Below are 6,000 nucleotides of genomic sequence, written 5' to 3'. Positions count from 1 at the left end.
ATTGGATTATTGATTGGTTTAAACAGTGTTTGATGAGATACTTGTCGCACTGAATTGAGATAGCTATTAATATATACGACCTTCACGCACATTTTACACTGTAACTCAGAATACAATTTGCCGAGTTTACGGTCATTCGTAGTGTCCACTCACATATTTTATTGTAATATTTCGTTGAATTTCATTTAATTGAAAGAGAGTATCAAACCATTGTACGTACAAAATAGCATGTCTAAATGCACCACAAGGTCAACGATTGTGTATAGGTTGATTTAGTCATAACATATCATGTTAAATTAATTTAATAAACTGCTTTCCACAAGATGTCCACGGTTAGCGTACGTCCGTACCGTACAATGTCGAATTCGTCAACCTGACAATCTAATTGTGTGTTGGGCATTGGTCCGCTTAAAGGCCCATTCAGTGATTTGCTCATCCGGACGATCGTAAAAATCATCAAAATTCAGATTTTGGTACCTTTGTCATGATGTGCTAACATAGCCTGTGAGTGGTTCAGCCGAAAGCCGTGTATTTCAGACAAAATAAGACATTTTACACGAATCTGTAATTTAGATACTGACAGTATCTAAATTAGCTACATGTATTTGAATGGGGCTTCAACTTCGTCAGTACTGCTGTTTTCTTAGTTTTTTGCCAAATTTGTCATTTCAAAAATACCAAATGACAATTTGAATGACTTATCCTTCACTTTTAAGCAATTTATAAACAATTCTAATTTTTTCACACTTGCGCTGGGATCACTGAATGGGTCTTTAACATTTCATAAATTTGAGGGTCTTTTTGCTCGGCATCTCACTGATAATCGCTTCAATACCTTTGTATTCTATTTGAAATGTCAGCCCTATCTCTATTATTGTCAGAACTAATGTGGGTTTGCAAATACAAACAGATAACTACGAAAAATCAACATTTTTGTAATTTCTTACATAAATTGACCAGATTCTGTTCTATATCCATAATGACATCACTTGTTGCAGACGAGATCCCTGATTTATATTTGCATTAAAAGAAAGTAAATATAGTATTAAACTAATCAATATTGGTGAAAAATCAAATTGAATGAAATATCGATACGAGAACAAAAATAAGAAGGAAAAACAGATTATCAAACAGAAGAAAGAAAAGAAGTAGAAGAAGAAGACAATGAAAAAAAAAAGATTTAAATCACGAAGAAGTCGAAAATTATTAGTGAAAAGAAGAAATACCTTCGCACTCCAATATCTCGTCATTTGTGTTCACTCGGCAACCCAGTGCAAGTCCTGGAGAATTAACAGCAGATTTATTTTTGAGGAATTGCAATTCATCGTAGGTAATGGGCACGCTAAGATGAGCCTCATGATGTATCTCTTGACATATCTCGCTTGCATTTTGCCACGTCATCGGTGTAGCAAGATGTTTATTGATCCAAATATAACAACTTCCATTGAAGCATAGAGGCACGTGAGCTATAATAATGATAACCAATGAGCTTTTAATAAGAATAGGGAGTTAATAGATTCCGTAAGGTATTGTTCCTTTATGCCGATTTGATTTTCTGACAAGCTATTCATCTAGTGGTACCTTTTGTTTCGGACAAAAGGGTGCCGCAATTAACCCTAGAACTACTGAGCCATATTTTGTACAAACTGTTCTCTCTAATATTCAGTATATGAAGAGCTTTGTTGCAAAACCCCTTACATCCACTTTTGACTTTTTGAGAAAAACAGCTTTTTTTAATTGTGCAAGTATAACTTGTTCGATTTGATTCAATGTGGATTTAGATATAGTGTTAATGAATAGAAATTAAAAGAATAGGTTTGGTATAATTTTCAAGCCTTCCTATTTTTTTTATTATTTCTTTTATATCGCACATTTTGTGGATGTAAGGGGTTTTGCAACAAATTGAATTTACCCCTCTTCTACTAACCACCTTTGCAATCAAATTTGAGCCCATTTGTTTGCACTACTTTATGTAACTTGACTAATGCTATCAAAATCAAAAAGAAAAATTGAAATATCTCATTTACTTTTTTAATTATGAATTTTTAATTAAATTCGGGAAAATGGCATTTTTTGGGATATTTCCAAAGCTACACCTTTTGTTAATTAAAATGATTGTTTTCAAACATAGTGACCCAAAAACAGTTCCTTTTGGTTTTAATTGGTAAAGAACATTCCAGGCTACTATTATACATCAAAAAAATTAAAACAAAGCAATTCTATATTCATTTTAAGTTCAGATTTCCGGAAATTCCCTAAGATTTCCCAAACGGGAAATATACGATATCTCCGGAAGGGAAAGTGGTATGAAGGTCAAACTACCACCAAAATGTGTATTTTTACCCACACTATAATGTCATGTCAATAACTCAATTTCAGCCAAAAGTGGATGTAAGGGCTTTTGAAACAGAGCTATTCATATATGAGACTGAATATATGGCAGTAAATAGAGCCCTCTATCTTACTCTATCTATCAAGGTTACTCCTGCCTTCCTGCCCTGCGGGGCCTTTATATTGGGATCCCACTTGGAGTGTTTATTTATTTTTAATGGAATACAACATGGCCTCGGGTCTGCCGGTCTCGCCCAATATCAACAAAAAACGTTAAGGCTTCAAGGCTGGCAGGCCCGAGACAGGAAGCTCCCAAGTGGGACCCCAATATAAGGGTTGTGTAAGAGCAGCCTTAAAGGTGACGGGCTGTCTCTACTGGGTGACGAGCTGTCGAAAAATTAGATTCCGTGATCATGATTTAATAAGATTCCGTTATCACACTTAGAGACAATCCGTCACCTATTTCATACTTTTAACTTTTTTGAAAAACTTTTTATCCCATATTGTCTTTGAGAAATATTGTCTTTGAACTAAGAACGTCGTAAACATCTCCAACCAGCCCAATACCTCATTTCAGTTTTTAACTTATTCAAAATGTTGCTTTTTATTTTCTATAGTGTCACATAGTAACTTAAATATTTATTATTAGTCCTTTGAAAATACTTACTAAAGTGAATTTTGACGAACAGAGAGCGTTATTTACTGCCGTATATTCAGTATCATATACTGATTACGAGTATGGGGTCAGTGCTATATAAACTGAAATTAGAGTCACCAGGTTGATTTTGCAACACGGACTAGGGGGGGGGGGGAGTCATATACCATTATATTTGGTACCAATGTATAGCTATGGGTCACCTCTATCCAGTGATACCAAGGTAAGTACAACATTCCCCACATAATGTCGTTTGGACGTCACAATGTGAGCGCACCCTTGAAAAAATTTAAAATTCTGACCATATACTTTTAGTGGTATTGACACCGAATCAGTAAAAGTTTGTATCGCCCTTTCCAAACTGCCCAAAAATCTTAAAATGTATAGGGTCATGTTTTATTCTTCTTTTTTTTACCTATTTGCAAAATGTTTTGCCTGTTTGTAATTCCTACCGCACAATTCTGATATACCTTACAAATTATTGTTTTTTACCATCTCATGTGGTGAGCTTGCGCTTTATAACATTGTATAATGGCAATGTATTAGGAAAACACTGACCGACCGACCCCGACTTTGGAGCTTTAAGGCCAATGCAAACCTTTTTAGGCTAATTTTACCGAGTCTTAATATTTTCTTACAAGTTTTAAAGAAATAACAGTGTGCCATTTCCTCGTCCGATTTATCCATGCATGTAGGAAAACCATCGCATCGCAGATCTTTGGCAATGCACATGATCCCGTCATCACAAAGGGTCTCGTCTGAACAATAACCCATATCTGTTTTTTGAAAAAAGAAAAATACAAGGTGGCACATAACATTTCTTACAGATATTATTTATTCATCCTTCTTATAACTGTCTACAGGTCTATATAATTTATATTATAAGTTTTTAAAAAGTATGACATTTATGACGGACTGTTTCTACTGGTTGACGGGCTGTCAATAAGGAAAACTTGAGTGCTTAGTCGTTGTATGAGAGTCTCCGGCCTGCCGGTCCTGCGACCTTGATGTTTTTGGTTAATACTGGGCCCTAGTAGTAACAAAAAGCATCAAGGCCGCAGGGCAGGCAGGCTCGAGGTCGGAGACTCCCATACGACGACCAAACGGGACCCCAATAAGGTAAGAAAGCAAGAATAACCTTGATGTAACATTGACCCTCAGTTACCTTAATGTAAAACAGAGGGCGCAATTTACTGCCGTATATTCAGTGCGATCGAATGAAGTTCAGTGCGATATAGACTGAATATTAGAGAGACCAGGTTGGACCAGATAGATATAGAATGGATCTGGACCAATTTTGCATTATGACAACTATATAAAATTTGACCTTAGCATTATCGAAATGACCAAGGGTGATAACTTCACACTCACCTGAATCTTATGTTGTACCACCCAAATAATCAATAATCAGCAATTATTAGTAAAACTATCTGACCCGAACTATGGTTTTCACTGCTGGACTTACTTGTCATTAACTAGTTTATTAGTATTTCCTATTCAGTGGGAGTGGTCTAGTTCATAGACACGTAGATGACCCCACGTCATAACTGGTATTAATAACGCGTAACACGCTTGTAAATGTGCGGGTATGAAGCGCGTTTTATGCGTAGACCTAGTACGCTTGCAGTACGCATAACTGAAGACGTGATCAGTTATAAATAAGTTCATTTTAGAATGATGGTAAATTTGTACTCAATAAAATAGTTTATAGTTATTAAAATAATATTTAACTAACTGCTGGAAAGAATGGCGACATCCACTACAAAATATTGGACCTACATGTCGTCTGTCACACGCATATGGGAAGGTTTCTATACAAAAAATGATTCTTTTATAAACCATCATGCGCACAGTTTTCAACCTCGATACACCGGAGCACACATTTTCGTCCCAAGAGCTTCCAAGCAAAGAACAACAAACAGCGAATGTCTCCACCACAGTCTTTGATTACACTACACGGTTGAGTGCATAGAAATGTTGGAGCTGTGAAGCTTCTAGCTTAAAAATGGGCCTCTTTGATTGGTTTTTGTCGAAACCTCAAGTGTTCTCTTCATCCAATCAGAATTTTTGTAGTTCAAACGAAAGCTAACACTTCCCCCTAAAAACACTTTTAGTCACTAAGTCAACAGATAACACAATTCAATGTTTTAGCAAGGCGAATGTGGAAAATCTGTTGAAAACTACCTATCCAAGCACATAATTTTTGACCAAAATGTAGGTTTTAAAAGTCAAAACCTCAAGTGTTCCTTACAATATTTTTCACACTTATATTGTCCATATACTAGAGTCACTAGAATGAGCAATGGTCAATTCTCTATAAATCGCAAATCTTGTGCGAAAAGTTACTATTTTCGCCTGTTTTTTCATACGGTTGTAAATTCAATGAACTATGACTTTTAAAAAAGAGCGCTTACAAATTGATATGGTAGAGGATAGTTAAAACAAAATGTCTTATTGTTTATTCTCTAAATCAATCATACCTTGAAATTGAGAAATGCTTAATTCGTTGACGAAAAAGTAGAATTTGTGTTGTTTTCGTTGGAATCCCGAGCTAAATTCCATCCACATTGATGACGAAGTTGATTTGATCGTCTTGGGTGCCAGATTAATGACCTTTGGAAACTCATATTGCGAATTGGGTGTTACAGTGGAAATATTTCCCAAGATTAATTTGTCAAATTCGTCAAGTAGTAAGTCAACAATGGTCACAAGAAAAACGTGATTATTGGTATCGGTGGAATCATGCGTGGTAAAGATCCATGAGCAATGCATAGTGCGTGATGCATAAGGTCGTGGAAAGTGCGGCGATGAAATGACGTATACACCTTTGTTTGGCAGCACTATTCTCTTTTGAAAGCATGTCACTATAAGGACAAAAGAAAGAAAGACGTTTATAAATTTATTGATTAACTGTATATAATGTGACGTCATTGCCCGGCAGTATGCGCACGCATTATGGCACTTTCCATTGTTCTTTGCCCTGCAGTGTGCGTGCGCATCGTAGTTTGCTCAGG

This window comes from Amphiura filiformis, chromosome 10 (genome assembly GCF_039555335.1).
Source record: "Amphiura filiformis chromosome 10, Afil_fr2py, whole genome shotgun sequence".
Lineage (NCBI taxonomy): Eukaryota > Metazoa > Echinodermata > Ophiuroidea > Amphilepidida > Amphiuridae > Amphiura > Amphiura filiformis.
The sequence above is the reverse complement of the archived record's forward strand: the minus strand, read 5'-3'. Positions refer to the sequence as shown.